We start from the raw sequence: 19,155 nt of genomic DNA on the forward strand, positions 1-19,155 counted from the left end.
ACACGACTAATTAATTCTGACTCCATCTGTGCCTTGGCTGGATGGGCGGTTTGGGCTCGCACGTGTTTGTTTTGAAGCAAAGGGAGAGAAGCGAGAGGGCCTGGGAGGCTGCGGCCTCGGGGTCTAGCGACGGGCTGACACTCGCCCCAAATTCATATAGCATGCCCTCACCCCCACCACAGGAAAAAGCAGAAAAGGCAGGCCAGGCATCCAGAGACCACCTGGGACCTCCTCTCCCCAACGAGGATCATCATCTCAGCCCAAACGAGGTCTCACACAGACAGCCATCCGCGGTGCCCATCGTGTGTGCACACGTGCACACACACCTGCACACGCTGAGGAGACCACAGGCCCCAGAATGAGAGAGCCTTCGGTTTGGCTGCCAGCTTCGCCTTCTGAGTCTCAGCTTCCCCATCTGCAAAATGGGCAACATCACTCCTCAAAGGGCTCTTGGGAGAAAGAGAGGGACGTCCCCAGTGCAGGGACATCTGAGGGGCCTCATCTGTCCTGGGGTCCAGGAAGGCTTTGCTGAGGGTGATCCTGGCGAGGGAACCATATACGCGGTACCCAGAAGGTGGCACTTTTGAGGAACTGGAACAAGGACAGGAGAACTGAGATCAAGATATAGAACGTCAGAAGGAGAGGGAGCCCGAGGCCGAGCCAACTCCTTGCAGATCTCAAGGTTCTGGATCTTGGCCCAAGGGCAGTGGGGAGCCAGTGACATGCTGGGGAGGTGCCACCAATGGAATGGTTCAGAATGCATTGGAGGGGCGGGAATGGCACCAGCAGCCTGTGAGGAGGCTGCAATGAGACGGGCCTGGAGGGTGACTTGTTGCAGGCAAAGACAGCAGGGTGGGCACATGAAGGCAGATTTGAGTCAGGCATGGTTAAGAGAGTCGGGCAGGATGAAGAGAGAGACCAAGTGGGAAGCTCAGGGATGCCGCCCAGGGTCTGGGAGGGTGGCTGAGTGAGGGTAGTGCCTGCCCTGGAACAGGGAGCCTCAGAGAACTGGCAAATAGCAGTGCAGGAGGACAGAGGCAGAGCCCGGGTGGGACCAGTTGAGTTTTAGGGGTCAGAGAAACACCCCAAAGGAGTGACCAGTCAGCAGGTGGCCACACGCAATGTGCTACAGCCAGAGGCAGATGACAGGGGAGGATGGAGACTCAGGCATCCCTTGCACACAGCTGTTAAGATGCTGGCCCGAGAGCAGTGGCTGACACCTGGGCTGGGAGGGTCAGCGCTCAGGGACAGGTGTAGCAGGGAGTGGATGCTCGTGCTCAGGAGCCTGCCACACCCACCTTCATTCAAAGCCGGAACCCAACACCTCACCAGCTATGGGATCCTTGGAAAGTCACTTCACCTCTCTAAGCCTCAACTCCCCAACCTGTAAAATGAGAATAAAAGCAATACCTACCACATAGGTTGTTGTGAGGAGGGTCCAGATCCTTAGCTGAGCCCCAGAGACACAGGAGTTCCAGCTACCCGCTTTTTCAGGGAGGGGGGTCAGGACACTAACCTATGTTTAGCACCTACTATGTGCCAGGCACTTCACATGTGTAATAGACCACACAGAGTGGTGATCAAGAAGGAAGGGCTGGGCGTCAGGCCCTGGGCTGAATCCTGGGTCCCCTACTTACCAACTGTGGAACCAGGACGAGGCCCCTCACCTCCCTGAACCTCAGCTCTTTTTTTTTCTGAGACAGAGTCTTGCTCTTGCCCAAGCTGGAGTGCAATGGTGTGATCTCGGCTCACTGCAACTTCTGCCTCCCGGGTTCAAGTGATTCTTGTGCCTCAGCTTCCTGAGTAGCTGGGATTATAGGTGCATTCCACCACACCTGGCTAATTTTTGTATTTTTATTAGAGAGGGGGTTTCACCAAGTTGGACAGGCTGGTTTTGAACTTCTGATGTCAGGTGATCCACCCGCCTCGGCCTCCCAAAGTGCTGGGATTACAAGCATGAGCCACCGTGCCCAGCCACCTCAGCTTCTTAAAATGTAAAATGGGGATAGTGAAGATATCAACCCCATGGCTCACGGGGTCATTGTAAACATGAAATAAGAAAACAAGTCAGGCATGGGTCACCTGCCTGGGACATAGCAAGCACTAAAGAATTCATCACTGCTGTCATTATTACACTTATTGCCACTGCTCCTCCCAATGACCCAAGAAGGGGGATGTGCTGATGCTCGAACAACAAACAAGAAAGACAAAGGCCTCAACCTAGCATCCAGGAGCTGGACTGACCACCATGTGTTCACAGGATCCCCTTTCCCGGACCAAACAGTCCCCTTAGCCTGAGACAGGGCTGCATGAGACTACCAGGATCTGAACCCTTTCCTGGCCTCTCCGAACTGTGTGACCTCAGACAAGTCATCTCACTTCTCTGAGCCCCACATTCCTCCCTTCAGAAAAAACAGGGGGTCCTGGGCAGGCACAATGGATCACACCTGTCATCTGAGCACCTTGGGAGGCCAAGGCGGGAGGATCACTTTAGCCCAGAAGTTTGAGACTAGCCTGGGCAACATAGCGAGAGCTATGTTGTTTAAAAACTTAGCTGGGCATAGTGAGACGCACTTGTAGCCCCAGCTACTCTGGAGGCTGAGATGGGAGGATCGCTTGAGCCCAGGGGGTTGAGGCTGCAGTGAACCACGATTGCACCACTGCACTCCAGCCTGGGCGACAGAGTGAAACTCAAAAACTAAAATAATAAAACGAATGAAAAATAAAAAGCAACCGTCCCCTATCTGCACCATTGTCTTGAGGACTGAACGAGGAGATACCTAAAAGGTGTCCAGTCCAGTGATGGCACAGAGCAGGTGCTCAACAAGTGACAGCAGTTATGATCGGTGATTGGATATGAAGAGCTGGACACAGGGACGAATGACTGCATACAAGCACTCACAACAGAGTGCCGGAGTGTGGTGCCTATCAGCTCAATCACACACCCCAGAGGGCTGCGCGTCTCGGGATGCACCCCAGGTGGCCCTCCCTGGTGCTACCCCATCAGGGAAAGGGCAGAGAGCAAAGGGACCTCCAGACGGTGCCTCCCATTCATGCCACCCCCACTCCCACCATCCCTGCAGCAAGCACACAGCCACGCGTGTGCACCCCAGCCCCGTCACCAACTAGCAGCCCCTCCCTGTCCCCTGCTCTGCATCTGCTCAATTAGGGAAACTGGGGAGCGAGGGAAACAAAGACTTAATTTCTGAGCTAATCAGCCTGCCTCATACTAATTACCATCCTCCCGGGCATTAGGGCAGACTTCCTGGGGGAGGCTGAGGGGGAAGCTGGTCCCTGGAAATGCCACCTCCTTCCCCTAAAGCCTGAGAGCCCAGCAATGGGAAGGTGGTGGTGCAGGGGGACCGGGAGGCTTGGGCAGGTGGGATTTCAGGGTGGGATGAAGGAGACGTGGTCAGAAGCAGGAGACAGAGTCCACTGGGCAAAGCAGGGAATGTGCCTGTGGTCACCCGGACAGCCCCACCTTCCCAGGGTTCCCGCCCCATCCTCTGGGCAGCCATGGGCTTGGGGGAGGCCCAGAACAGGTGCCCCAGTAGGCATGCAGCCCATGGCCTTGGCCAAGAGGACAGATGAACAATTCGAGGCTGGATAATTGAGCAATGATCAGAGGGAAGCTTCTGGATCACAGCCTACTGGGTGTGTGCATGTGTGTGTGCTTGTGTGTGTGTGTGCGTGTGTGTCGTATGTGTACATGAGCACACAGAACAAGAGGGCTCGGGACTGGGAGCCAGGAAGCCTGAGTTCAATTCCCTGCTCAGGCTCTGGGAAAGTCCTTGCCCCTCTGAAATTCAGACTGTACCATAAGCGAGCTGGAGGGCACGATTTTCAGAAATCATTTCAGACGTGACCACAAGGCCACTTATTCTTCAAAAAATGCTTATTGAGCACCTACTATCATGCAGCCGGCTCTGTGCTGGCACCACAGGCACATTCGTGAACAAGACAGACCAGGTCCCCGGCCTCACGGTGCTTTCACGGTGATGGGGGAGCCAGGGAGTAAACATGAAAATCAAGAAACAAGTGCCTTGGCATTGGCAGATAGAGGAAAATGCTCTGTAGAGAACTGAACCATAGGATGTGGGCAAGCGACGGGACCACCGCAGGTAGGGCTTACGGCAGCATTTTCAGAAAAGGCCCCACCCAGCGGCCGGGTGCAGTGGCTCACGCCTGTAATCCCAACACGTTAGGAAGCCGAGGCTGGCGGATCACGAGGTCAGCAGATCAAGACCATCCTGGCTAACACAGTGAAACCCCGTCTTTACTGAAAATACAAAAAATTAGCCAGGTGTGGTGGCGGGCGCCTGTAGTCCCAGCTACTCGGGAGCCTGAGGCAGAAGAATGGTGTGAATCCGGGAGGCGGAGCTTGCAGTGAGCCGAGAACATGCCACTGCACTCCAGCCTGGGGGACAGAGCAAGACTCCATCTCAAAAAAAAAGAAAAGAAAAGAAAAGGCCCTACCCAGCAATTAAACTTCAGATAATCCCAACTCACAGAGGGCCTCAGAGCAACCCCCCTCCCTTCTCTGGACCTCTGTTTCATGCACACAGCACGGGAGCTGGATGAGACGCTGTCCAAGGCTGATTCGGTCCCACAAGCGGGAGTTCTCACGAGTTTCTCCATGCGGAGTGCGTGCATGAGAATGTCTGCATGATCCCCCAGGGGCTGCGGTCTGGCCCACACATTTACAGAAACACACACAGATGACCACCGTGTCCCCAGTCTTGGGCCCAGCTGCACGATGGATATACCAAGTAGACAGGTATGTGCCTGATAATGAGAGGGGCAGGGCATCACATGCCCCAGGGCCCATCAGTTCCCAATCACGGGCTCTGGGGTCCCCACTCCAGGGGATATACTCAGCTCTGCTGGCACAGGCATCCCTTGAACTGCCTCCCTTGCACCTGGTCATGGGGCCTTCGCAGTGGCCCACCATGTGCTGAGCACCTGAGCCTCACTGCATGGAATTCTCACAACAGCCCTGCCAAGGAAGGGCTGTTACCCTGTTTTACAGATGGGGAAACTGAGGCTCCGCTAGGTCAAGTCACTTGCTCACTAAATGATCAGCTAGGCACTCAAATCGGGCCTGATCCTAAACTGCCACCCCTACCATGTGCCAGGACCTTCTTCCTGGACTACTCTCAAGGCTCAAACCAGGGGACCAGCCTGGACCAGCCCTGCCCAATAACTGCCTTCCAGGGATTGCCAAGGGTACCCAACACAGCAAGGTAGTCAGGTTCAGATGGCCAGGTTCAAATCCTGATTCCATCACCAAGTCGCTGTGTGACCATGGGTAGGATCCTTAACCTCTCTGTTCCTCAGTTTCCCCATCTGTCAAGTAGGGATGGTGATAGTATCTATTTTGCTGGGTTGTCGTGAGGATTTTGCTAAGTTCTATAAAGTTCTTAGAACAGTGCCTAGCACATGGTGTGACTTGAGTGTTGTTGATAAAAGGAAGCTATGATTCCCTTTGATTCTGTGAATGGCCTGACCCTTGGCTTCCACAGAAGGTAAGAGGCAGAGCTGCAATTCAAACACTGGACTCAGGACTCTCTGTCCAGCGTTCTCTCCCTACAGCATTAAGGAATCTCCAGCTTGGCCAAGGGAACAAAAACATCCCAGGACTGGTCCAGGCTCAGCCCCCAGCAGGAAAGACAGTCTGTGAGGAAGGCTAAAGGGATGAGATCCACAGGCCAGGGGCCAGACCCTGCCTGCTCCATCGCCTGCACCTCCTTCCTCTGGGCCTTGCACTAGCCTACCCAGTCCCACCCCCAGCTCCGGAAGGCCCCAGCACTCCTGTGGGCACTCAAGGACACTGGGAGGCTCCTGGGCCCTGAAGCAGCTCCCCGTAGCCCCAAGGAGCCCAATGCCCAGTGATCCTGGAACACAGCAGGTGGAGAACAGCAGGGAACAGTGTGGTCTCCTGGCACTGCCTTCCAAGTCCCTGGGTACTCTGTCCCCAGAGACAGCCAGGGGTCCTGGCCCTGGACCCCCACACCCTACCTTTCCCTAGGTCCCACGGAGCCAGGAGGCAGGAATCTCAGCCAGAATGGGCTCCTGCCTAAAGTGCTCAGCCAAGAGCGAGAGGAGCCCAGACGTCCACACTCAGCCCTAGAAACAGATCCCCGCAAACCAGCCCACCCATGCCCCGGGACAGCCAGGCATGATTCGATTCTGAAGTCGGACATTTCAGATCTGAAGTCAGTGAAAGTAGAAAAAGTACAAACAGCCCAGGCACTCATAACAGGGAAATATCCTTTCAAGGAAAGCCCATTCCAAGGTGGATTAGGACCCAGGTCCTGCCGCACCCCTGAGGAGGGTGCTCAGGGTGCAGTCAGGGGCCGCAGGAGGCTGCAGGGCCAGCTGCGAGGAGAATCCCTCCTGGGTAAGAACAGATGGTGTACATGTGTTTGTAGGTGCCAGGAAACACGGGCCAGTGACAGCCTCTGGGGAGGAGGCCTTGGGAACAGGCAGTGGCCCGTTCCGTTCTGCTGTGCACACCGAGAGCATGCGTCAGTTCCCCAGGTATAAGGGGGTTTGTATACTTGCACATTGTTTTACATGTACGTGTCCCAAAACCCAGCAAATGGCAAATGCACAGAGATCACGAGGGCGCACACACACACACACCTGCCCATGCGCGCCCAGCTTCTGTCCAGCCAGCTCCCTCCTGCGGCCTGAGAGAGAGACAGGCGGCTGCGGCAAACAGACGGGCAGGGCCAGAGAGACGGGTGGGCAGAAAAGACAAAGAGACACGGAGAGAGACAGAAACAGAACGAATGAGCTCAGCTCAGGCCCTAGGGTGATCCTGCTCAGAGCAGCCACTTCAGACTGGCCCAGGGGCTGCAGGAAGCCAAAGTGCCCAAGAGGAGAGCAGGCAAGGCTCCACCCTCAGCCTGGCCACTCACTGCGGTGTGGCCCCGAGCCAGCGCCTCACCTCTCTGGGCTGCAGGCTGCCCACGAGTGCGGGCAGTGGGTGGGAGACCTGCTGGCTCCGACCCTCCAGCCCTCCGGGGTCCTGGTTCCCTGTGGAGTCCCCGCTTCCCCTCTCCCCAGATGGTCCCGAGGACAGCGTCCAGGTCAGCTGCCATCTCAACCTAGCCAGGAAATCACTCCCAAAGCCCCTCCCTCCTCTGCCATCAGCCCCAGCACCAAATCGGAGAGGGACAAGCCGGGCACTGACCGGAAACCGCAGGCGTGGATACTGCTGTCTTCCTGCCTCATCTCACCTAATCCCCATCACAGCCCTGATCCCATTCTACCACGCGAAACAACCGAGGCTCAGAGGACGATCGGGCCAGAGCTCCACGGCCAGCAGGGGATGAATATGAATGAGCTGGGATGGAACACACGCGTCCACTTCAAAGCCCATCGGCTCCTTCCACAACATCCTGTTCAGCAGGCAGCAGGAGGGGCCACAGAGGCAGACACCCCCACATTTCCTGACCTAGCACCCAGACCCGGGACTCCACAGGCCCCAGCCTGTCTCCAGCAGCCTCAGAGGTGACTCTAGAATGGCCCCTGAAGCCCTGCCTCCCTGCTCCAACCACCAGGAAAGCCAGAAACAAGCCCAGAACTAGCATTCCTGAATACTCACTGCATGCCAGGCATGGTGCCAAGGGTTTCATAGAGTCACCCTTGGGAGGTGGGTACTACTTTTATTCCCATTTGATGGGTGAGGACACTGAGGCACACATAGGTGGCGCAACTTGTCATGGGTAAAATCGGGAACTGACAGCTGGGCCCATGGGCCTGATCACTGTGTCGCCCCATCCTGCAACCTGGGAGATTTTCCACTCTGACCTGCCAACCCCAAGCCAAGGAGTGTCTAGAGGGGCAGTAAAGGCCTCACCCAGAAGCTCTGCTTAGATCAAGGGCTCTAGAGCCACTGCCATTGGGGACCCCAGTGCCGACCCCTCTCTGCAGCCCATCTCCTCTCAGGATGATGCTTGGCGTCCCTGGAGAGCCCCCACCTCCATCCTTGAGTCCCAGCCCTGGGTGAGGAGCGGAAGCGGAGAAGATCTGTGCCCCCACAGACCTCAAACAGTGTCCTCCGGGACAAGGGCTATCCTTTGCCTGAGGTCCAGATAGAGTGTGAGACAAGCAAGGCTCACACAGCAAGTGGGAGACAGGAAGGGGCCCAACCAACATCCCTTCATTTCTGCCTCCCAGTTTGGCACGGAGGGCACCCTACCTCCTACACTGGGCGGGTTGAGCTGCTGTGACCCAGTGTGGAGACAGGGATGGGGCTATGGGTTCTCAGTAGCTTCTAGAACTCCTTAGGCCCTACCACGCAGCCCTCGGCAACCCTGTGGGCCTACTGTGTGCATATACTCTTATCTCCAATCCTATTTCACTCCATCCCCTCCAGGAGCCTGGCAGTGTCCCCATTTCACAGACAAGCAAACTGAGACTGGGACATGTGACCACTCAGGCATGGGATCTAACTCAGGATGTCTCACTTCCCACCACCAAACAAACCTTCCTGCAGCCACTGCCCCAATCCAACCACTCCCAGCCCTCAGGGACTGCCTCTTCCAAAAAACAAAAGTCTTCCCAGAGCTCCTGGAACCTCCACTCAGTGGACCATCTCTCCTCCGACATTCAGAAAGCAGACTGAGGCTGGGCGCGGTGGCTCAGGCCTGTAATCCCAGCACTTTGGGGGGCCGAGGCAGGTGGATCACTTGAGGTCAGAAGTCCGAGACCAGCCTGGTCAACATGGTGAAACCCGGTCTCTACTAAAAATACAAAAATGTTCTGGGCATGGTGGCAGGCGCCTGTAATCTCAGCTTTCTCTCCAACCTAGGCAGACAAGCAAAACTCCATCTCCAAAAAAAAAAGAAAAAAAGAAAGAAAGCAAACTGAGGCCAGCACACCCACAGTGCCTCTACCCTCAGACTGGGGCTCCTGGGAATTGAGGCTCTATCTCCCTCAGACAGGGCACTCCCATTCCCAAAGACTAAGAAGTCCCAGGACTCCCTCCTCCAGCACCTCCATCCACACAGCCAGCCCCCTACCCGACTGCAGGACTCTGCCTGAAGGAGCCAAGCAGGACTCCAGGCCACGCCTCAGCCCCTCCTCTCCCTTCTTCCTGGCGCTCCTCCAGGCCTGGCCAGTACCAGGCAGGCTACCCCCGCACCACCGGGCCCTGTCCATGAATCCCACCTCTGTTGGGCACCACAGACCCCCCTTTCTCCTCCCCAAACAAATGGGGTCTTGAGTAAGGCACCAGGACAACCACGCACAAGGCCAGATCTATTCCCTGGACTGGCACGGCTGCCAGCAGGGTGGGCAGTCAGGCTCACGGAGCAGTCTGTCCCTTCCACAGCCCCTCCAGGTCCAGTCTCTGGCACTGGGAGCTGGGCACTCTAACCTCGTCCTGGCAGGGCTGGGACCAGCAGCCCCCCTCCCCAGGTGACCCAGGAGTGGGCCTGGGCCAGGCGCCCCGAACCACACTCCCCACTTCCTCCTCTCTCCCTTCCCCTGACACAGTGTGGGCAGCCACCTCTGAGCATAGGCCCAAATCTCTGTTCTGCACCTTGGAAGAGAATCTCTCCAGGCCTCTGTTTGGTCGTTTGTAAGTGGGTGTGACACTCCCCATGCTACAGGGGCTGCTGTGGCCACAGATGGGGTGGGGTACAGGCAGAAAATCCCAGCACAGAAGAGGTGCTCAGTCCAAACCGGTTTTTCTCTCTCCATTCCCTCTTCTGCCCCAGGGGGATAAGAGGTGGGGCTGGCAGAAGTGGGGGTGAGAGGGCACAGGCTGGCAAGGTAGAAAATGACTTGTCCCAGGCACTTAAAATGTTGCCTATTCCAAAATCAAAGTCTCAAATCCCTCTAGAGCTGGCAGTGAAGTCTCCTACGACTAGGCTGGTTAAGGCTCCCAAGACCCCACAGCCAGCCTGGGCAACACAGTGAGACCCCATCTCTTAAAAAAAAAAAAAAAAAAACCAATTAGCTTGGCATGGTGGTATGTGCCTGTAGTCCCAGCTACTCAGGAGGCTGAGATGAGCAGATCACTTGGGTCCAGGAGGTCAAGGCTGCAAGGCTGCAGTGAGCCATGACTGCACCGCTGCACTCCAGTCTGAGTGACAGAGCAACAGCCTGTCTCAAAAAAAGAAAAAAAAAAGATCCCACAGTCCATTAATGGCAACACTGGGAAGGAGGCCTCAGAGCCAAGCCCGCAAATCAAAGCTCCAAGCCCACTGCCTCCTAGAAGCCAGCCTAGATATTATCCCCATTTTGCAGACAAGTAAACTGAGGTACACAGTAGTTAAGTCATATGCCTGAGATCACACAGCTAGTGAGCATCTGGATTGATTTCTTTTGACAATTCAGGCTGTTACCAAAAGCTGTTCATTATGGCACAAGCACTCCCTAAGAATCTGTGATTTTGACTCTGCATTCAGAGTCAGGTCCAAGTTCTTTAGCCTGAAACGCAAGGCCTCCCAGCAAGGTGGTATATATACAGCAGCAGAAGACAGCACCAGACCTCGAGTCAAATGCCAGGCCTGCCACTCACATCCTGCTGTGCACCCACAGCAACTTACCAGGCCTCCCTGGCCTCACTGTCCCCTTGTGTAAAATGGGAATAACAAGACTGACCTCCCAGGGTGGTTAGTGGGGTTACCTATCCATGCAGTCACACAAATTTATTGAACATCTACTATGTGCCAGGCCCCACTCAAGGTACTTGAGATAGAGCAGAGAACAAGACAAAAAAAAAAAAGCTGCCTTCAGGGAGTTGATACTCAATAGCAGTGGGAGGGCAGAGAGTAAGCAAGCAAATAAAACAGCATCCAGTTGTGTTAAGGGCTTTAAGAAACCAGAGGGAGGAGGCCAAGGGCAAAGGACAGGGTGGTCAGGGAGGACTTCCCTGAGGAGGTGACAGTTAACCAGAACAGGAGACAGCCATGCACTGAGCCAGGGGACCAGCAGTGAGCACGGAAGGAACAGCAAGGCCAAAGGCCAGTGAATCAAACGAGAGCTAGAGCCTGTGGGAAAATGCCTGGCACATAGTAGATGCTCAATAAACTGCAGCTGTGTTATTACTCCAAACCCCACAAACCCCTTGCTCCTTGCCTTCCTCTTCTGGAAACCAGGTTGCGATGCAGCTTGAAGTGCATCCTAGGTCTCTTCCACATTCCTTCATTCATTTAAAGTAACTCTGCTTCCATTAATAGTCCTCCCATTTTGTGGGTGAGAAAATTGAGGTTCCCAAGATCCCATAACCCATAAACAACAGCATCGAGACATGAACCTAACTCTAGTGGTCTCAAACCCCATGCTTCTGGCAGCCTTGGGCGGTCTCACCTACAAAGGGCACTCACTACATTCGCCCTTCCCATCCCAAGACACCTCAGCCTGTCAGAATGTCTCTAGCATGAACCAAGGTCTGAGCCTGCCCTTTGAGGCCAACCAGGACAGCCCTCTCTCCTTTCCCAGGTCACCCTGAAATGTTAGTAGCTGCCACCCAGATCATCTCCCAGTGCCAAGCACTGTGCCTTACTTTGTCCCCTGGCTTTGCTCTGGCAAGATGAAGTAGGGATTCTTATCATCCCCATTGTACAGGTAAAGAAACTGAGGCCCAGAAAGGTGGAGAAACATGCCCAATGGCAGCTGTCAGGAAAGTGGCAGTGCTGGGATCTGAACACAGGCCTTTGTCACTTGAAAGACAGTCACCTGTCACTTCCCAGGCCTCTCAAATGGCCTTCTTTGGGCATCACCCTCAGTCCCTTGCCTGGCCTGTCCCCCTGGTGATGCCCAAAGGGTAGACAGGACAGGCTTCCCCTGACTCGGTTATTCTCAGGGCACCACCAGTCACATGCCTGGCATGCTGTGGCCTAGGCCAGGGCTGGCTGAGCAGCTCAGAGCACCCAAGTCCCACGAAGGAGACCAGGGGACAGGGCTCACCTGATGAAAGTGCACACACAGGCCCTGGGCCAGGCTGGAGAGGATTACCAGACAGGGAGCCTGCCACACCCGGCTCCATCCTGGCTCAGCCACCGGTACACTATGTGCCTGTCAGGAGGCTCTCTGCCTCTCCGGCCCCGTTCCTGTTACCATGAACTCAGGACTGTACTCCTACCACTAAGGGTCATGGGGAAAGGTACGATGCCACAGAACTCTAGTGAGATCTGGCTTCCCCGCGCGTGTCAGGAAATCATTTTAAAACGATTTTTAAAAGTAATGATGGTGGGCCGGGTGCGGTGGCTCACACCTGTAATCCCAGCATTTTGGGAGGCCGAGGTGGGCGGATCACAAGGTCAGGAGATCAAAACCATCCTGGCTAACACTGTGAAACTCCATCTCTACTAAAAATACAAAAAATTAGCCGGGCATGGTGGCACATGCCTGTAGTCCCAGTTACTCAGGAGGCTGAAGCAGGAGAATCACTTGAACCTGGGAGAAGGAGGTTCCAGTGAGCTGAGATCATGCCACTGCACTCCAGCCTGGGCAACACAGCGAGACTCCATCTCAAAAAACAAAAAACAAAAAAAGGAATAATGATGGTGGTGGTGGTGGTTCCCAGTTACCTCACTCCCCACCCCTCCACTACCAAGAACCCCCACTTCAGCCTGTGACAGCAACACCAAGTCCCCTGCAGCAGCCCTCCCCCACCACACCTCCATCCTCTGGGGTGCACCCACCACCCTGCACAAGCCCCCTGGTTTGTGTTACATACCAGGGACCACACAAAGGACATCACATCCAGGAGCCCAAATAACAGCCACCCTAGGAGGCATGTGCCTCATCTCCATTTCACAGAGGAGGAAACTGAGGCGAGAGGTCCCCCACCGGAAAAACCAGAGCTAGGATGCAAACCCAGAATTTGCTGTTCTCCTATGCAGCTTCCTGTTGTTAGTATTCGAATGAAATGCTGCTTCAGGAGAACCCCTGGGGACTGGGGGGAGAGAGAGGACTCAACAGTACCAGACAGACAGGCTCAGGGAAGGAGTTAGGCCTGCTGAGTCCGGCACTCAGGGAAGGAGACGCTGCCCGGAATGTGCCTGCTGGGTGACCTTGGGCAAGTCACTTCCCCTGTCTGATTCCTCAAAGGCAGGTACCAATGTGGTCCCCCCAGAGAACGGCACTGGGTCAACAGGTCCTCAGCAAGCATGATGAATGGGGACAAAATCACTTGGGGGCAAGAAAGGAGTATGTGCCCAGAGGAGAGACTTATGTGACCAGAGGCCCTGGGGAGCGAGAGGGCTCAAGGAGGCAGAGGTGGGAAGATCGTGGCCATAGAAGTGGGAGGGAAGGGCTGGGTGGAGGCGCTGGGAGCAAGCATGTGCTGGTGCAGCGGGGTCTCCAGTCCGTCCACAGGGCAGGCAGGATAAGCACAGACCCACCCACTGTGCCTCACTCCCCACCCCTCCACCACCAAGAACCCCCACTTCAGCCTGTGACAGCAACACCAAGTCCCCTGCAGCAGCCCTTCCCCCACCACACCTCCTCCATTCTCTGGGGTGCACCCACCACCCTGCACAAGCCCCCTCCTGGGCACCCATCACTACCCCTTTCCTGGGGACCTCCAACACCTCGACAGCCACAGCCCCTCCATGTGGGGACCACCGCACCTTGGAGACAGCATCTCCCTATCCTTAGCAACCACCAACACTGTGCGCAGCCAGCCAGCCTCCTTCCTGTGTCTCCTCCTCTCTCCACGGAGACCACAATGCCACAGAGGCGGCTCCCTCGCCACGGCAACCACCGTCACTCAGCGCCGCCTGGACAACAGCTCCCTCCACGTGGCCGCCACCAACACAGCCTCAGCGACAGCCCCAGCCTCTCCTCTCCTCTCCAGGGCAGCCACCAGCCCCAGCCAGGACGGAGCGGCTCCTTCTGCCTGCCGGTCTGCCTGCCTGCGGCCTCCTAGTGCCAGACGGCTCTCCCTGTGCCTCCAAAACCCAATGACATAGGATCAGGCCCCATATCAATTCCGCTGGCATTTTCCCCTGCTCCCAGCTCACTTCCAGCCCCTCTCTCTACAATGGAAAGACCCCCACCTGAGAGAGACCCCCACCATGTTCTCCCAGGCCTTCCCCTGCAAGCTGGCTCTCCACCCCCAGCAGGTGTACAGATGCCCCCTGCCCTTCCGGGGTGCAGACTAGGCCTGGCTCAGCCTCTCCACCGGGTGATGGGGCAGGAGCTGGGGTCCCTGAGCCAACAAGGGCTTCCTGCCCACCCTCCCCAATGGGCCTGTCTTAGCCCCCAACAGGCCTGCCGCTCTGGAGGCTGCCTCACACGCCTTGTGGAAGGAAAGCTGGGTGGGAGGGGTGCCCACGGCTGGGGGCAGGGGCCGGGCCCGCAGGAAGGAGCACACAGAAGCCTGAGGCTGGGCCACATCACAGGTTTGCAAGGCCGGGTCATGTGAGCTATGCTCACAGACAGCAACACACACACAGGCAAAAGGACCCTGTCCTTACCAGATGTCTGCAGCAGAGGAGGCCCCTCCGGCACTGTCCCCGACCTGGGTCTCAGAAAGGTCCCCCAGGCAGCAGCGGCAGCAGGAGCAATGAGATCTCAGGTCCTGGCCCAGTCCGGGTGGTAGCAGCTCCTCACCCAAGTCCTCTCCTTCTGCAGGGAGGCGAGGGGGAGAGAGGGGAGGGAGGGAAGAGAAGGGGAGGAGAGGGAGGGGGGACAGCAGGAGGGAGGGAGGAGGGAAAAATGCTGAAGTCTTGAAGGGTACACTCACTTCTTTCTTGGGTTTCCCATGGCAACCGAATATACCACAAATGAATATCAGGGTGAGACAGAGAGAGGAGGTAAAGGGAGAGGAAGAATGGAGGGAGATGGAAGAGAGATGGAGAGAGACAGAGATAGAGAGATGGGGGAGACTGGGTGGGGAGAGATGGAGAGATGCAGAGAGAGATGGAGGCAGAGACGTGAAGGCACAGAGATGGAAAGATGGTGCAGGGAGAGGAGAAGAGATGGAGGTAGAGACAGAAGGATGATGAGGCAGGAGAGATGGGGGGCTGAGGTTTCCCATCATAACCCATGGGCTCAGGGGTCAGGGGAGAGGTCAGGGGCCACAGGGTTTCTTTCAAGCCCCTGGGCAGAAGGAGCAGGCACAGATGAGTGAGTTTTCTGGGAACCAGGGGGCCCCTACACCCACCCCTCCCCTCCACCTTGTCCCACACTCCCTACTGGGCTCCACAGGCTGGAGGTGCCTCCCAAGTCACATCCCAAACTCATACCCCACTCACGGCCATGGTCACACATGTCACACCCACGTGTGTATGCACACACACTCTCACACTCCCCTGACACCCAGTGCCCCCACACAGCCTTCACCTCCTCCATGCCCAACCACTCCACTCTCCTGTTGGTCACTCGGATCACCCACACCGCCCAACCCCATCATCAGCCGGGCCCCAGGGAACAAAGACACCCTCCCCCTCGGCACACCCTCTCCTCTTCAGAACTCTGCCAGGACTGGCACACGCCTTCCCCTATGTGCCCAGCCTGTGCCCAGCCAGGTGTAATGCCTCTGGCCCACCTTCCCGCCATATGGGCTCACACACAGCCTAAGAGCACAGTACCTGGCTGACCTCCACCTGCACAGACAGGCGCTCCCAGACAGACGGGCCTCAGAGGAACCTCGCCTCCATCTGAGCAAACACGTGCACACAGACACTCAGCCCTTCCCGAGGAGGCCCCTCTCCCGGTCCGGCCCCGCACCCCACCAGCCCAGATGGTACTCTTGGCCCTCCCCCGCAGGCAGGGGCTCACACCTCAGCCCCCTCGGCATTGCCATTCACAAACATAGACCCACCAAGTGCTGGCAGCCAGCGGCGCCCGACGGAAAATAAACACACACTCGGGCCTCCCTTCCCCCACCCCCCACACTGTCTCAACTCCCTCACCCCTACCCAAAGGCAGAGAACTAGCAGGGCCGGCTTTCTCCAGGAAAGGCTCCCAGGCCTAGCTGGGAGCACACAATTGACCCTGAGCCCCTCAGCCAGCAGGGATGGGAAAGCACTCCAGAGGCACACGCTATACCCAAACACACACACACACACACACACCAGTCCTCCCGGAGCACACCCAGAGAGAATCCATACAGGAGACCTTCCCAGGGCCGCAGAGAAACGCACATCCCAGACCCAGAGACCTGCGTGCCTAGAGACCAAGGTTCACTGCGCACGGCTGAAACAGAACACAGGGGCGCCCCACACAGACACACTCCCCTACGCGCAGGCCCACGCTGGTGCCAAAATGCATGGGGCCACCGCACAGACGCGCGAATCAGGGGCACTGTGGACTGCCCCACCCCAGGCTCACCAAACATACCCAGAAAAACGTGCCCAGGGGCACAGGGCCCCCAACATAGACACACGCCAAAACATACATGCCCCAAGCATGCCCACACACAGGGAACCACTCCCGGACACACGTGCCAATGCACATGTGCCAACACACCCCCAGCACAGCCACGCCTGCACGCCACAGCGCTCCTAGGGCAGTTCACGCGGCGCTTCCCGATGTCGTCCACACCCACTTGGCACACACACCCCCTCACCAGCAACTCTCCGGGTCCTGGCTCCGGTCGCCCCCTGTACCCCTGCCCAGCGCGGCCGGCCCCGCCGCCAGCCCCCGCCCCTGTCGGCCGCTTTCGGATCCGGGGCACCTCGCAGAGCTCAGAGGCTACGAAATTGGCTGCGAGCGTCAGGGGTTGCGGATGCAAATTCTAAACACAGGCAAGTAAGGCGGAAAGCCCGGCCGGCCGGGCGGGCCAGCCGGGCGCAAGTTCTGGAGGCCCGCGGGGCAGGCCGCGAGGAACGAGGAGCCTCGAAGAGCAGCGGACTGCGGAGGACGGTGCAGGGGTGGCGAGCACGGCGGGGTCGGGGGGCGGGGTGGCGGTGCGGCCCCGGCGGGGCTGCGATCGAGCGCTCCCGTCCCCACCAGGCCAGGTCCGTGGCAGTTCCCGCCCGCCCCCTCCTCCGGCCAAGCCGCCATCGCGCACCTGCCCGGTATGTCCCCAGGACTGACAAGCCCCGCCGCCCGCCAGACCCAGGTCTGCCTCCGCCAAGTGGATGGACCCTATCGAGCCACCGCTACGCGGCTGTGCGTCGCCTCTTCCAGGATGTCTTCTCTGCTTTCCGCCCTCTTCGCCGCTTCTCTGCCCTCATCGCCTCCGCCTCTGGCCTCTGCTCACGTGCACAGCCGCAAGCTCAGCTCCACCAGCGCCCTCTCTCCACAGGAAGCGAGACGGAGGGCATTCGCCCTGTTCAAGGTGCTGGGGCAGGCCCGCTCCAGCCCCACTTCATCTGGACCACACTTCAGGCTGCTAACGTGCCCAGCTTTAGCAACTGTGCAGCCTCGAACCCGTGACCACACACTCTGTCTCCGATTCCTCATCTGTGCAACAGGAATGATGCAGTGGGGTGTTCTGAGGATTTAATGAGGGACTCCTTAAACAGGCTTAGAGCAGCAGGCAACGAACACGGAAGATGATTAGCCAGTATTATCAGTCAGTATGGGCCCCTGTCTTGCTGCTGTGGCACGGAAGGTTAGGCACTTCTCTGAGCTCAAGCTCCTCCTCTGGAAAATGAGGATGGCTTTGCTGGCTCCGGAGGATTCTGGGAGGAGTCTCAGAGACCCCGAGGAACATGCAGCTGCCATCCAACCAACAAATGTGAGTGAATTAATCTTTGGGAAAGCATTACAATTGCAGGTTCCTGGGCCCCTCGTCCGCTCTCCCAATCAAAATCTCAGTGGACAGGGCCCAAGAATCTGCATTTTAACAAACACCCAGAGACTCTAATGCTCCCTGACAAAAAGGATATTACTCAATTTCTTGGTGCAGCATGGATGGTCCCGTGTGGTTGATCCTCAAACTACACGTCCAGACTCATTTTCTCAAAATCCACTCTGGGCTTCCCCACCTCCGGGACCCTACTCACACGATCACTCCATCTGGCACGCCCCCACCCAGGGACAGGCAAGACCTCTTTCACAATCCTCTAGCCAAAATTAAACAAGATAACAGAGAGTGCTTTACCTGATGCCTGGCACATAGCAGGTGCACAACTGAGGGAATTCTGCAGAGCCCAGAGCAGAAGTCGGCACAACCTCTCCAGCCCTGCCCGGGAGCCTCACTCTGCATCTGGCCACCAGCCTGCAGCAGCAACCCCCTCTCGGTCAGGTCACAGAGGGACAAGAATCACCTGTCAAGCAAGCCCTACTGTGGGCAGACCACATGCGGGGCACTTGTCAGAGATTCCCATGTCTCACATCTCCTCCAGGGCCCTGAGCTCTGCCAGGCAGGGGCTCCTCTCTGGGGGTTCCTGCCTGAGCCCCGGGGCCCAGCATTTCTCCCTGGGTGAAACATGCTAATAAGGGTGTGTGTACACACACCATCTGAATGCAAAATGCAGCAATCCATCCTTGGTAGCATGTAGATAAAAGGAATTTGTTTAATAAGTATTTTTTGAGGGCCTACCAGTCTCCGCCTGCACAGAGCTGACATGCAGTGGGAGAAATAGACAGGAAATAGGCAGATGTAGGAAATCCCCTGGGAAATGAGAAGGGCCAGGAAGGGAGGGAGGCAGGTAGGCTGACCCCACAGCCTCTGTCTCTCCAAGATTCAGGGACAATTGTAGGGGGAGAGGGATAACAGACAGGCCAAGGAGGGAAACTGAGTCAGGCCTGAGTCTTGGGACTAGGCCCACGGCAGGCTGGTCAGGCAGCCCTTGGGATTCAATCCCTACTTCCCCCTGAGAGAGGTGGGGACCAGTGTATACAAACAGTCACGCACACACAGACATGCAAAGACACAGCCTGCCCCCTCCTGGCCCCACTGCACATTCCAGCAGCGGGTGGGGGGGTGCCGGCTGGCAGCACCCAGGCTCTTCTCATGCGTCCTTAGGCTCCCCCCCTAGCAGTTCCCATGAACTTCAGAGGGTGAAAAGCAGAGAGCGAAAAGGGTAGGAAGGAAACAGACGCATGTACATACAGTACAGACCCCTCCAGGAAGCCAAGAATGAATGGAGGGGGCAGATGGGAAGGGGGAGGAAAATAATGGCATCCTGTATGCCAGGGGATGTTATACCCGTGCTCTTCTCTTACCTAACCTTTAGCACGACCTTTAGGACAATCCAGAAAGGTTAAGAATTCGTTTTTTGTTTTTTGGTT

At 57.0% G+C, this 19,155-nt stretch overlaps 1 protein-coding gene across 3 annotated transcripts in view; it reads right to left on the reverse strand.

Annotated features, from left to right (window-relative positions):
• Window positions 1-19,155, reverse strand: part of ELFN2 (extracellular leucine rich repeat and fibronectin type III domain containing 2) — a 59,191-nt gene that overhangs the window by 35,119 nt on the left and 4,917 nt on the right. Inside the window, exon 2 of one of the 3 annotated variants that reach the window (XM_030915767.1) lies at window positions 14,445-14,595. The exons of 1 other annotated variant lie outside the window; for it this stretch is intronic. The gene's annotated coding sequence lies outside the window, so the exon portion shown is untranslated. Of the gene's footprint in view, window positions 1-14,444; window positions 14,596-16,984; window positions 17,252-19,155 lie in introns of those variants that run through there. One more of the 3 variants, XM_030915770.1, reaches the window with a different exon arrangement.

Source organism: Rhinopithecus roxellana, chromosome 13 (assembly GCF_007565055.1).
Source record: "Rhinopithecus roxellana isolate Shanxi Qingling chromosome 13, ASM756505v1, whole genome shotgun sequence".
NCBI classification, from domain to species: Eukaryota; Metazoa; Chordata; class Mammalia; order Primates; family Cercopithecidae; genus Rhinopithecus; species Rhinopithecus roxellana.